The sequence below is a fragment of the Salmo trutta genome, chromosome 10 (assembly GCF_901001165.1).
Source record: "Salmo trutta chromosome 10, fSalTru1.1, whole genome shotgun sequence".
Lineage (NCBI taxonomy): Eukaryota > Metazoa > Chordata > Actinopteri > Salmoniformes > Salmonidae > Salmo > Salmo trutta.
In genome coordinates this window covers 8,931,752-8,946,036 of record NC_042966.1, presented here as the reverse complement: position 1 = coordinate 8,946,036, position 14,285 = coordinate 8,931,752, and the positions used below count along the sequence as shown (strand labels likewise).

At 44.2% G+C, this 14,285-nt stretch overlaps 1 protein-coding gene across 2 annotated transcripts in view; it reads right to left on the bottom strand.

The window, feature by feature from the left end:
* Positions 1–14,065, bottom strand: part of LOC115201054 (thyroid hormone receptor alpha-like) — a 205,932-nt gene extending 191,867 nt beyond the window's left edge. The window contains exon 1 of one of the 2 annotated variants that reach the window (XM_029764283.1): positions 13,735–14,065. The gene's annotated coding sequence lies outside the window, so the exon portion shown is untranslated. The remainder of the gene's footprint in view (positions 1–13,734) is intronic. The other variant, XM_029764286.1, reaches the window with a different exon arrangement.
* Between the last annotated feature and the right edge of the window lie 220 nt (positions 14,066–14,285).

The following is a 14,285-nucleotide window of genomic DNA, read 5'->3' as shown; positions in this document are numbered from 1 at the left end:
CTTTGTATGGAAGACCAACTTGAAGCCCACCCCTCCCATAAAAGCTGATCAGAAATTAAATCACAGAATAATTTTATTGGAGAAGTATAACTTCTAAATTGACTACCATTACTTCATTGACTTTTCAAGGACCAAAGAGCCTAGAGGAAATGTCTGATTTTCAAGGTAGGCTAATTCCACGATGACTGAACTGCGCATCGCGAATATTGAACCAAGATTTATCCATTCTTGTTTTAGCATTTAGGCCTACTGGTCGATATCATAACTTGGAACATCTTTCCTACACTTTCATGCTTCTACCGCTGTCAGTCTTCGCTCCACGCAACAACCAGCTGTTTGAGAGCTGCACACTCTCTGCCCGGACACCCCTTCTAATTTAGTGGATTCGGCTATTTCAGCCACACCCGCTGCTGACAGGTGTATAAAATCAAGCACAAAGCCATGCAATCTCTACAGACAAACACTGGCAGTAGAATGGCCATACTGAAGAGCTCAGTGACTTTCAACTTGGCACCGTCATTGGATGCCACCTTTCCAACAAGTCAGTTCGTCAAATTTCTGCCCTGCTAGAGTCAACTGTAAGTGCTTTTATTGTGATGTGGAAATGTCCCGGAGTAACAATGGCAGTGGAAACGCGTTCTCTGGAGTGATGAATCACGCTTCACAATCTGGCAATCCAATGGACGAATCTGGGTTTGGCGGATGCCAGAGAGAACGGTACCTGCCCAAATGCATAGTGCCAACTGTAAAGTTTGGTGGTGGAGGAATAATGGTCTGGGGCTGTGTTTCATGGTTTGGTCTAGGCCCCTTAGTTCCAGTGAAGGGAAATCTTAATGCTACAGGATACAATGACATTTTAGACAATTCTGTGCTTCCAACTTTGTGGCAACAGTTTGGGGAAGGCCCTTTCCTGTTTCAGCATGTCCCCGTGTACAAAGCGAGGTCCATACAGAAATGGTTTGTTGAGATCGGTGTGGAAGAACTTGAATGGCCTGCACAAAGCCCTGACCTCAACCCCATCGAACACCTTTGGGATGAATTGGAATGCCAACTAAGAGCCAGGCCTAATTACCCAACATCACTGTCCAACCTCACTAGTATGCTTGTGGCTGAATGGAAGCAGGCCCCCTTAGCAATGTTCCAACATGTAGTGGAAAGCCTTCCCAGAAGAGTGGAGTCTGTTGTAGCAGCAAAGGGGGTACCAATTCCATATTAATGCCTGTGATTTTGGAATGAGATGTTCGATGAGAAGGTGTCCACATACTTTTGGCTATGTAGTGTATGCCGAGCTCACAGACAGCCTATTTAAATAAATCATGATCATAAAAAAATAAGCAAATTGTGAACCAAAAACGAACATGAAATTGGCACAGGCACCCGTGCAACCAATACAAAATTTGTGTCACACTGCCAAGTCAAACGTTGGCAAATGCGACTGTTTTGGTCGCAGTATCGAACCCTGCTGTGAGGTTCACAGACACAGGAAATCTTCTATTTGAATAGGGAGCGACACGTCACATTTTCTGGCCTATCCAGACAAAGGAACGATTTCCTGTGCCTGTAAACCTCGTGGCTGTGCTTGCATATGAAACGGGAGAGTCCAGCGGATGCAACAATAGCAGTTTCATCTCGCTGTGATGTTCTCATATGGCTCAACAGGAAAAAAAATACAAAAAAAATCTCATAGCATTTAAACCAGACCACTGTCTCTTGGTCACAGATATGACTTTGTATTTAAAGCTGAAGTTTTAACGAGTCTGCACATATTTGATTGGCGTCTGCGTCGCTCAGTGGACGTTTGGCAGAGAAGTCTGTCCTTAGTTATATGAAATGGTGCCAATATTGTACTATCGCTAAGTATGATCATATTTATTTGACAGTTACAAGAAAGGTGAAATCTTATAGTAAGTCGTTTATAATTTGATTGTTACTATATTTAGAAATATTGCAGTTATTTCAAGCCCTATTGTCTCACTTTTGTAATATCATCCATTTGAAACGCAACCAAAACGAACGGCAAATGCATCCAACAAATGTATAGAGTCACAAGCTTAATGTCGTCATTGCGTGCTATGAATATGGGACCAAATACTTAACTTTTTACTACATTTGTCACGTTTGTGTGTAGAGAAGGACCAAGGCGCAGCGTGTTCTGAGTTCCACATAATTTATTTTAGTGAAACTTTACAAACAACCAAAAGAAACAAACAACAAACCGTGACGACAGAGGTCCTACATGCACTTACTCAAAATAAGATCCCACAAAACAGTGGGGAAATGGCTGCCTAAATATGATCCCCAATCAGAGACAACGACAAACAGCTGCCTCTGATTGGGAACCATACCAGGCCAACATAGAAAAAACAACCTAGATAACCCACCCTAGTCACACCCTGACCTAACTAACATAGAGAATAAAAGGCTCTCTATGGTCAGGGCGTGACAGTACCCCTCCCGCCCCCCAAAAGGTGCGGACTCCGGCCGCAAAACCTGACTCTATAGGGGAGGGTACGGGTGGGCATCTAGCGTCGATGGCGGCTCCGGTGCGGGGCGAAGTACCCACTCCACTCGTGGATCCGATGGTGGCAGCTCTGGTGCGGGACTTTGGCCCCCCCAGACCACGGGTCCGGACATGGAGCCGGGTAGAACGCAGAGGAAGGCTCCGGCCATGGAGCTGAGTTGGCCGCCGTGCCTGGACTGGGCACCGGCGCAGAGGAAGGCTCTGGCCTTGGAGCGGGACTGGACACCGTGCCTGGACATCGGCGCAGAGGAAGGCTCTGGCCTTGGAGCAGGACTGGACACCGTGCCTGGATTGGGCATCGGCGCAGAGGAGGGCTCCGGCCTGTGGACCGTCGCAGGAGGCTCCGGACTGTGGACCGTCGCAGGAGGTTCCGGACTGTGGACCGTCGCAGGGGGTTCCGGACTGTGGACCGTCGCAGGACTCTCCGGACTGTGGAGTGTCGCAGGAGGCTCCGGACTGTGGACCGTCGCAGGAGGCTCCAGACTGTGGACCGTCGCAGGAGGCTCCGGACTGTGGACCGTCGCAGGAGGTTCCGGACTGTGGACCGTCGTTGGAGGTTCCGGACTGTGAAACGTCGCCGGAAGCTCTGGACTGGAAACTGTTGCCGGAAGCTCTGGACTGGAAACTGTCGCCGGAAGCTCTGGACTGGAAACTGTCGCCGGAAGCTCTGGACTGGGAAGGAGCACTGGAGGCCTGATGCGTGGGGCCAGTACAGGTGGCACCGGACTGGTGACACGCAGCTCAGGGCGAGTGCGGGGAGGAGGCACAGGACGTACCAGACTGGGGTGGCGCACTGGAGGCCTGGTGCATGGGGCCGGTACAGGTGGCACCGGACTGGTGACATGCACTTCAGGGCGAGTGCGGGGAGGAGGCACAGGACATACTGGGCTGTGAAGACGCACTGGAGGTCTGGAGCGTAGAGCTGGTACAACGTGTCCTGGACAGATGACAACCCTCGCATGGCAAGTGCGGGGGGCTGGCACAGGACGCACTTGGCTGTGGAGGCACACTGGAGACACGGTGTGTACATTGTACACATTGCACCCATTGTACCGGAGCCATGACATTCTCCTCAAAGCGAGTGCGGGGAGGAGACACAGGACGTACCAGACTGGGGAGGCGCACTGGAGGCCAGATGCGTGAAACCGGTGCAGATGACACCGGACTGGTGTCACACTCCTCAGCAAGCCCACGCTGCAGCTCTCTCATCGCCACCACCTCTCTCCGGAATCTTTCATCGAGTTCCTCCTCCGACTCCCTGACGGTCTCTGGCTCATTCCTCGGCTCCGCCGACCACCCCGTGTGCCCCCCCCCCCAAAAAAAATGTGGACTGTCTTTGTGGCCGTGAACCCCGGCGTCGTCGCTGTCCTCCCTTCTCTCCCTGCGTCTGCTTCAACGGCAAGCTTTCGTATCTTGCCAAGACCTCCTCCCAAGTCCAGGCTATTCTCTCCTCGATCTCCTCGTAAGTCCAGGAGGCCATCTCCTCCTGGGCACGCTGCTTGGTCCTGTTGTGGTGGGATCTTCTGTCACGTTTGTGTCTCAGGGCTCTCAGTGCGTGACAACATTAATACAAATATAAGTGAATTTGTTGCCCTAAAATGGGGGGGACTATATCCAAAAACGTTTATACATTTACATTTTAGTCGTTTAGCAGACGCTCTTATCCAGAGCGACTTACAGTAGTGAATGCATACATTTCATACAATTTCATACATATCATACATTTTTTTTTCTGTGCTGGCCCCCCGTGGGAATCGAACCCACAACGCTGGTGTTGCAAACACCATGCTCTACCAACTGAGCTACCAACTGAGCTACAGGGAAGGCTATCATCCCTCACCTGACATACAAAACATTAGGAACACCTGCTCTTTCTATGACATTACACATTTTAGCAGATGCTCTCATCCAGAGTGACTTTCAGTAGTGAGTACATGTTGTTGTACTGGTCCCCCGTGGGAATCAAAACCACAACCCTGGTGTTTGTGGGTTCCACTTCAATCAGTGTAGATGAAGGGGAAGAGACAGGTTAAAGACTAAATATTTAAGTGCCTTTGAATGGGGTATGGTAGTAGGTGCCAGGCTCACTTGTTTGAGTGTGTCAAGAACTGTAATGCTGCTGGGTTTTTCACACAACAGTTTCCTGCGTGTATCAAAAATTGTCCAACTTGACACAACTGTGAGAAGCATTGGAGTCAACATGGGCCAGCATCCCCGTGGAATGCTGTCGACACCTTGTAGAGTCCATGCCCCGACGAATTGAGGCTGTTCTGAGGGAAAAAGGGGGTGCAACTCAATATTAGAAAGGTGTTCACTTTGTGATGTATTGCTCATGAGTTTTTATTTTTCTTTCCTTCTTTTTTTCTCCCGTGTATGTTTATTTAGTTTGATCCCTTAGGTCCTCAGGTGGGATGGGATTGGGATGGGGGGGGGGATGCACCCACACACACACACATACACACACATTATCCCTAGGTCCATTCACTCCATGTTTGTAATTGGCTTTAATGAAAAGCTGCATGTTTCTATTTTAAGGGCCGACTCTGCAACAAGGAGTTCTTATTTGGCCTTGTCTATGCAGCCATTTAGCGTAAAAAAATAGGACCCTAGTGTAAGAAGTGGCCTTAAAATCAAAAGGCGCAATAAAAGGATAATGATCAAGAGGTGGAGGGAGTGCTCCTGGAATAAGTCCATGCCAATTTCCTGAAGCGTGAAAGAATAGAAAAAAACTGGCCAATAAAAAGCTAATGTTTCTTCACCATAGCCACCCATTTTTTTCTCCCACCCTGATTGGGAGCTCTTTAAGTAATGGAGAGCTAAGATCGTGGTCATCTTATGTAAACTGTTGTGCTACTTCGTCGATTCCCACCCGGTTTGCTGCAGTTTGATTAATCTTATCAGGCAAAATGCAGACTAAGAATGCTAATTTAGTAAGTGTTTGTTGACAAAGTTAAAATAATGGGTGAGAGAAAAAAAGATTAAAATGCACAGTACAATTCGGGAGGTACAATACAAAACTGTTGAATGTTGATAAAAAAAATAGCAGTTCACTATTCATTCAAGCACCTTTTATACAGCAATAAAACAAACTGCAAGATACAATAGCTTGGTGATCCCTAATCTGTGTGTCCCGTGTGGCTCAGTTGGTAGAGCATGGTGTTTGCAACGCCAGGGTTGTGGGTTCGATTCCCACGGGGGACCAGTACGGGGAAGAAACATTTTTTTTATGAAATGTATGCATTCACTACTGTAAGTCGCTCTGGATAAGAGCGTCTGCTAAATATGTAAAATGTAATCATGGTCCTGGGGACCCAAAGGGGTGAACATATTTGTTTTTACTCTAGCATGACACACCTCATTACACTAATCAATGGTTTGATGATGAGTTGACTATTGGAATCGGTGTAGTACTAGGGCAAAAACAAAAATGTGCAGCCATTTGGGTCCCCAGGAGCAGGAAACTGCAATAACTGATTAGCCAGGGCAAGAACTTGGTCCGTGGCAAGAACTTGGTCCGTGGCAAGAACTTGGTCCATGGCAAGAACTTGGTCCACTGACAACATTCTAATCATCCCATTTTATAAGCACCTAGAGTTACTGGAGTTGATCTTTGATTGATCTTTGCACTTTTGTTTCAGTATTTGCTGATTAGTGAGAAAACCCATAATAATATCATTCAATTATGAAAATACAGTTAATACATTTGGATAACTACAAGGAAGACATTCCTTGAAAACATAGTATAGATTACACTACTACTGGTGTCTTTAATTATGATATTGATATTCCGGGTAAATTAGTTGTCAGGAGAAAATCTTTATACTGCATTATGCTACGCCAGTCAGTCAACCAACCAACTTCATGGTCTTCCCCACTCTTGCCTGTGACATCTCCGCAAATCTGTCACAACTTCATTTCTCTCCCAGTGTGTGAACATACACAGAGTTGCTACTAGGCTCGTGCCAGCCAGCGTCAGTTGGACTCCCACTCGTAAAGCCATCGCCCTGGCAAAAATAAAGCGCCCGTGCCGCGCAACAAGTCTTCCTGCTCATGAAAGGGGTTGTGGAGCTAGAGGGAGCAAGCAGTCATAACCAGGACCAGGGCTGCATGACTGCTGTTAATAATAGAAAGGTGTAGCTGTGTAAAACAGCCTCTCAACTCTCCCCGTCCAATAAAAGGATGTTTTATATGTAATTATTTTCCCCTGTGAGCTGAGGTTGGCTGCGGAAAAAGACACACAGAGAAAGAGAGAGCAAGAGAGAGAGAAAGAGAGAGAGGGGCAGAGAGGGAGAGAGGGCTCATGAGAGTCTCGCAGTCATGATTATGCTAGGAGAGGGAAGATGAAAGAAGAGGGGAGGAGGAGGGCGCTCTCTGGCAGCCGTCTGCATGGAAACTCCGGCCGAGGAGAAACAAGCAAATAAAAAGGAGAAGAAACAGAAGAGCTATAGGGACCCTGCCTGCTAGGAAATGAAGAGAGGAGGCTTAGCTCGGCTTGGCTGGAGCGAGGCGTTGAGTGAACTTTGGGAAGCCACATTTGGCTCTGAAAGCAAAACGCAGACGGTTTGTTGGTGGTGGTCTGTTTATGTGTGAGTGTGGTTGTCTGTGGTAGTGTGTTATCTCGAAGACAGCAAGACACTCGACCGCCATCGCAGCAAGCACTGATCAATTCTGTAATGTTCAACGAAGGTATGCTCATCAGTAGTTTGGGGCTGCGTTGCACTCTGCAGAGGCTCAAAGAGGCCTGTCAAAGCTTTGTTTGTACTGTATTGATGTCACCATAAGGAATTCAACCACCAGTTCACTCACGCTCACACTGAGATGTTAACAGGTACCTACACTGTTCATGAGGTTCATTGTGTGTGGGATGAAAATGTTTGGGGCCCTGTATCAATCACTGCATCCAAGGAGAAAGGCAACAGACAAATTGCTAGTTGGAGAAAATGCTAATTATGCTCATTGTGAGGTAGAAGGGGTGCTATTTGGATGCAAGTCCTCTTCTTGGTAATTAAGAAATACTTTAACATAGCACTCCTGGTTAACCCTTTAAAATCCATTATTATGTTGTACAAGACAAAAGCCATCTGACCAACACATTTCCACCTTCCTCGGGGTCATTTCATTGTGAAGATGTTAACATGGCGGCAGAGGGGAGGAATGTCTGAGCAACATAAGCCTTGTTCACATAAATAATGCATATCCGATTTGGAATCTGTTATTTTTCCTGCAGTCTTAACAGCCAAAAAGCACATGGAATTGGATATTTCAAGCCACATTTCAAACCACCTTTGTAGGTTATTTGATGTCAAACACAAATCTGATTCCTTGCGACTTGTGTCTGAACGGTCAAATCTGATTTATTTGTCCTCAAGTGATTTTTAGACTGTTATTTGTCATATCTTGTTGCTTGCTAGCTACTCTGTTGACGGCTTGACAAGAACATGTGGTAGCTAACTAGCTCTTTCATTGACCCCATTTAGTCGTCTGGTCGATTGTTTGGTTGACTGAGGTTTTTTTTGTCGAGCTGTCCTGGGATGGTACAGCCCATCATTATAAAACAGGCATCTCCAAAGTAAGGCACACATTCCACGAGGGTATTCGCCTTCAAATCAAATGTATTTATAAAGCTCTTCTTACATCAGCTGATATCTCAAAGTGCTCTACAGAAACCCAGCCTAAAACCCCAAACAGCAAGCAATGCAAGTGTAGAAGCACGGCTTGGCACGCCATGCAATTTGAGAACATTTTGAAATAAGTGTAATTGCCTTCATTTCGAAATGGCATTGGTTTTCCATAAATTGTTACTGCTTGGAAGCTGAAACCATTTGTGAATATTCCTTACAGTGTGAAGATCATGTGTCTTGGGTATAATTTAAAATCTTGAGTTTAGTAGGGGAGTCTGGCTTAGACGGTTAGGAGCGTCTCGCTCCGGAATGTGCTCTCGCCCACCAATTTGTGCACATTCGATGTTTCATTTTGGGCTCCCGAGTGGCGCAGCAGTCTAAGGCACTGCATCTCAGTGCTAGAGGAGTCACTACAGACCCTGGTTTGATTCCAGGCTGTATCACAACTGGCCATGATTAGGAGTTTATTTTTACATTTTATTTGACCTTTATTTAACCAGGTAGGCTAGTTGAGAACAAGTTCTCATTTGCAACTGCGACCTGGCCAAGATAAAGCATAGCAATTCGACACATACAACAACACAGAGTTACACATGGAATAAACAAAACATTAGAGGTCGACCAATTAATCGGAATGGCCGATTAATTAGGGCTGATTTCAAGTTTTCATAACAATCGGTAATCGGTAATCGATGTGCCGAATTTTATTTTTTTATTTTTTTACACCTTTATTTAACTAAGCAAGTCAGATTAAGAACAAATTCTTATTTTCAATGACGGCCTAGGAACGGGGGTTAACTGCCTTGTTCAGGGGGGATTCGGGGATTTGTTTTTGCAACCTTCCTGTTACTAGTCCAATGCTCTAACCACCTGCCTTACATTGCACTCCACGAGGATCCTGCATGGCAGGCTGACTACCTGTTACACGAGGGCAGCAAGAACCAAGGTAAGTTGCTAGCTAGCATTAAACTTATCTTATAAAAAATGATCAATCTTAACATAATCACTAGCTAACTACACATGGTTGATGATATTACTAGTTTATCTAACGTGTCCTGCGTTGCAAATAATCGATGCAGTGCCTGTTAATTTCTCATTGAATCACAGTCTACTTTGACAAACGGGTGTTGATTTATTAACAGGCGCATTTGCGAAAAAAGCTCTGTCGTTGCACCAATGTACCTAACCATAAACATCAATGCCTTTCTTTAAAACCAATACACAAGTATATATTTTTTAACCTGCATATTTAGTTAATATTGCCTGCTAACATGAAATTGTGTCACTTATCTTGCGTTCATTGCACGCAGTCAGGGTATATGCAACAGTTTGGGCTGCCTGGCTGGTTGCGAACTAATTTGCCAGAATTTTACTTAATTATGACTTAACATTGAAGGTTGTGCAATGTAACAGGAATATTTAGACTTAGGGATGCCACCCGTTAGATAAAATATGAAACGGTTCCGTATTTCACTGAAAGAAAAAACTTTTGTTTTCAAGATGATAGTTTCCGGATTCGACCATATTAATTACCTAAAGCTCGTATTTCTGTGTGTTTATAATATTATAATTAAGTCTATGATTTGATAGAGCAGTCTGACTGAGCGGTGGTTGGCACCAGCAGGCTCGTAAGCATTCATTCAAACAGCACTTTCGTGCGTTTTGGCAGCAGCTCTTCGCTGTGCTTCAAGCTGTTTATGACTTCAAGCCGGGTGGGTATAATTTGTCGAACGTTCCAACAGGAATCTATTCCAAAAACTTCGTAAATAACAAGGTTGCCAAAAAACAACACATACAAAGTTGTATAGCGGCAGAATAAGATACCGGGTAGGGAGTGGTCTATTTCATTGCGTTTTTCACTCATCACGTTTATTCCGGAAAATGTCTGTCCTCACTCTGGTTGCCTATGGACAAACATTAAGAATAAGCTACGTGGTGAATTGATGCCTATTCGGCAGCTAGTTAGCTAGGTTTGTATACGTTGCTACTTTGTATGCGTTGTTGGTTGGCAACCTTTTACTTTACGTTTTTTGGAACAGATTCCTGTTGGAACGTTCCACAAACTATAGCCACCCCTTCAAGCCTATCAACTCCCAAGATTAGGCTGGTGTAACCGATGTGAAATGGCTAGCCAGTTAGCGGGGTGCGCGCTAATAGCGTTTCAAACTTCACTCGCTCTGAGACTTGGAGTAGTTGTTCCCCTTGCTCTGCATGGGTAACGCTGCTTCGAGGGTGGCTGTTGTCGATGTGTTCCTGGTTCGAGCCCAGGTAGGAGCGAGGAGAGGGACGGAAGCTATACTGTTACACTGGCAATACTAAAGTGCCTATAAGAACATCCAATAGTCAAAGGTATATGAAATACAAATCGTATAGAGAGAAATAGTCCTATAATTCCTATAATAACTACAACCTAAAACTTCTTACCTGGGAATATTGAAGACTCATGTTAAAAGGAACCACCAGCTTTCATATGTTCCTATGTTCTGAGCAAGGCACTTAAACGTTAGCTTTCTTACATGGCACATATTGCACTTTTACTTTCTTCTCCAACACTTTGTTTTTGCATTATTTAAACCAAATTGAACATGTTTCATTATTTATTTGAGGCTAAATTGATTTTATTGATGTATTATATTAAGTTAAAATAAGTGTTCATTCAGTATTGTTGTAATTGTCATTATTACAAATAAATAACAATTTTAAAAATCGGCCGATTAATCGGTATCGGCTTTTTTTGGTCCTCCAATTATCGGTATCGGTATCGGCGTTGAAAAATCATAATCTGTCGACCTCTACAAAACATACAATCAATAATACAGTAGAACAAAAGAAAACAAAATGTCTATATACAGTGAGTGCAAATGAGGTAAGTTAAGGCAATAAATAGGCCATGGTGGCGAAGTAATTACAATATAGCAGTCCTCTAGGGCGGCGCACAATTGGCCCAGCGTTGTCCGGATTAAGGTTTGGCTGGAGTAGGCCTTCATTGTAAATAAGAATTTGTTATTCTTAACTGACTTGCCTAGTTAAAAAAAAATGTAATTACCAATAACCAGTCAAACAATCAAAAATGTTATCCGCTCACATCTATGGGACCATTTCTCCCTTCATCCGAAGCTATCAATCAAATGGACTTTGATATAGGTTTATCCAGCTTAGAATGTTGTCTGACATTAAAAAAGACAACGTGCCCCAAATACTGTCAATATTCCCAGCAGAGCAAAAACATGCAGATCAGCTGATGGCATTGTGTGCCTGCGCTTTTCTGAACGGAGACCGTGAGAGCAACCTGTGAGCGCATGGCATATGGGGTGATATAATCTAATTAATCATAGACATGAGCAGAGAGTGCTTCGGGGGCATGTGTTGTATGACTAACTCTGTATTCAAGTCAAGTCAGCCAACATTAAAACCATTCACTGTCAATGCTAAGAACATTGGAACCAAATACATCATTCTCATAGACAGTACATTGTCCAGTCTCAGTCAATATTGTATAAGTAAGACACTAATGAAATCTGGTCGAATTCCAAGTCTGGCCCCATTGCCCACTCTCAGCCAAGCCCTAGAGTGTTCAGGAAAAGGGTTCGACATGTTTGACTACCCAGCATGCCCCTGTCTCTCTCTAGGCTCCTCTGCTCTGCTCTTTTCTGCTCTCTCTTACATCATAATACAGTGGATTCAGATCAGGACATCGGCTGCACTGCATAGCCTGCTTATATAACTGAACTTTTTCTAAGCTTTCAGCACCACTGCCCCATACAGAGAGAGCGAGAGAGAGAGCGAGAGAGAGAGTCAGAGAGACAGAGAGAGAAACCAAAAGAGAGAGACAGAGACATATACAGTACTGTAGACAAAAATAAGCTGGGAGAGGCTGAAGAAGGTCACCTCAGCACCCCTGAAGAGGGCCAGCCTGCCAGCCATCTCAAATACACACACACACACTGTACAGACACACACACACACTGTACAGACACACACACACACACACACACAGAGGGGAGCAGGTCACATAGGGCTACAGAATGACTGCTCCACTGGCCAATACCGCTCTCTTTCTCTCTTATTCATCCCTTATGCCTACTGATATTCCCCCATGCCAAACATAAACAGTATGCACTAATACACATGTAATAGACCATGTACTGTACACATTAGTGCATTCATTTGTTTGTGATGGAACTCAAAATGTAGGAGGCTGAGTTACTGTACACAAGCGCTAAAATGTGATTACAGATGCTTTCAGAAAAAATGTTTACGGTGTAATGTCTGATTTGACCAAGGCTAATAATCAACAGAGGCAAATAACACAGGGTTTTAAACAAGTAGGTAATGATTGATGTACTGTATAGGTGGAAATCTGGATGAAAGCCAAGGGCTCGCTGTGTTAGGTTTTATCATGAAGCTAGGGAAAAATATCTTCCTCACGAATGAAAACAGCTATCAGTAGGCTATCCCCGAGAAAACGACTTGGGAGGTCGCCTTGCTTGCATCCTGACAATGTCAAAAGAAAGGGCATTCTTTCTTCGAGTGGTCCATTTGAATCAGCACAAAACAAAAGCCTTCCATTGGTAATTGAAGTCTTTGAAGATCAAGAACTTCAACATTCTAGCCAGAGCGAGGACGTGCGCTGAATGTGCTTTGAATATAAAAACCTGAGCCATTGTAATATAGCTGTCAGAATTGAAATATGGGTCCATAGTATGGCAGATGTAAAAGTGCTATGGAAAGATAGAGGAGAAATTCCTTTAAAGAACATTTAAGGGTCATTGCTGTTTGACAGGGCTAAGAAAAAAGACGTACAACACATTTATTACAATAGAATAGTAAGTAACATTGTACCAAGCTATTAACATTGCACAGTAACTCGTGAATTTCCTAAACGAGGCTAAATGATATGGCTGTGCATAACTGTCATGTGTTCCATTACATTTTTCAGGCCAATATTGTATCATTATGCACTATGCGAGTCAGACGGAAAATGGTATTATCGTATCAATATTAATGTAGTTATAGGCCTATAATTATCACTTTCATTCTGCAGTATCGTAGCAAATGTGATGTGTAATTTGAACTGTAACCCTTGGAAGTTGACAGAGTCAATATAAATTAATCTAAAGTATTTTCTGCAAATGTGTTACACACACACCCACAACAGCTTTGAACAATATGACATTTACTGTCTAATTTTAGGCCAAAATAATATTTGAACCTCCTACACAAAAATACACACCACACAGCCTACACACTAATAGACAAAGACGCACATACGTGCGCGTGTTTGTGTGCAGTATCATAAATCCAAATTAGGCCCCTCATTGGACTACGTGAACACATTGCACACTGACTATCTACATTGACACAACTGCATCCACAATGAAAAGACTAACAGAAGCCTAATTGCGGCGGATTATATTTTAGCAACCAAACTTTAGGAGGCCAAACTGAAGCTATACTGTAGCCTACATAGTGCTGCTGATCTGTCAAACCATGCAGCTACAGTGCCTAGCTTGGACAGATGAATACGCACGAATGCAACATGCAAGGTGGGTAGTACACGTTTGGAAGCAAGTATGCGCCAATGAGACTCACCCGTCAGGTTCTTAAGCAGATTTAGACGAGAATACGGTTGTTTTGAGACAGAAACTGGGATGAAAAAAGTGAAAGCCTCCCCGTATCCAGCGCAAGTGAAGTGGTAGGGAATGCAACTGCACAACACTGGGTTTTTCCTATCTAAATCCCTCCGCAACGCACCGCGTACGGGCAAAACTGTCTCGCACAGTTCCTCTATTGCACTTCAACAAAGTCGCTAGGTGCTCGTTATTTGGGATTTGCCTTTAGGTGTGTGCAAAAAAAAAAAGTGCTCCAGTATCGTTTCGACTGTGAAATTGAATCAAGAGAACTGCTAGGATTTCTCTTCCCTCCGCTTATGTATACAGTATGGGGCGAGCGTAAAACCATTTTTTAGAAAACTATCTACCGCTCTCTACAGGAATACCACTGTAAATTACAAACACGTCTGCCTTCTTTGATAAAAACGACATTAAAAAAGAGCAAACTTGTTTTGAATATGACGCCATCAGACTGAATAGAAATGAATGTGGTTCCCGAGATGTTGAGCATCCCTTGGCATCCACACGTGT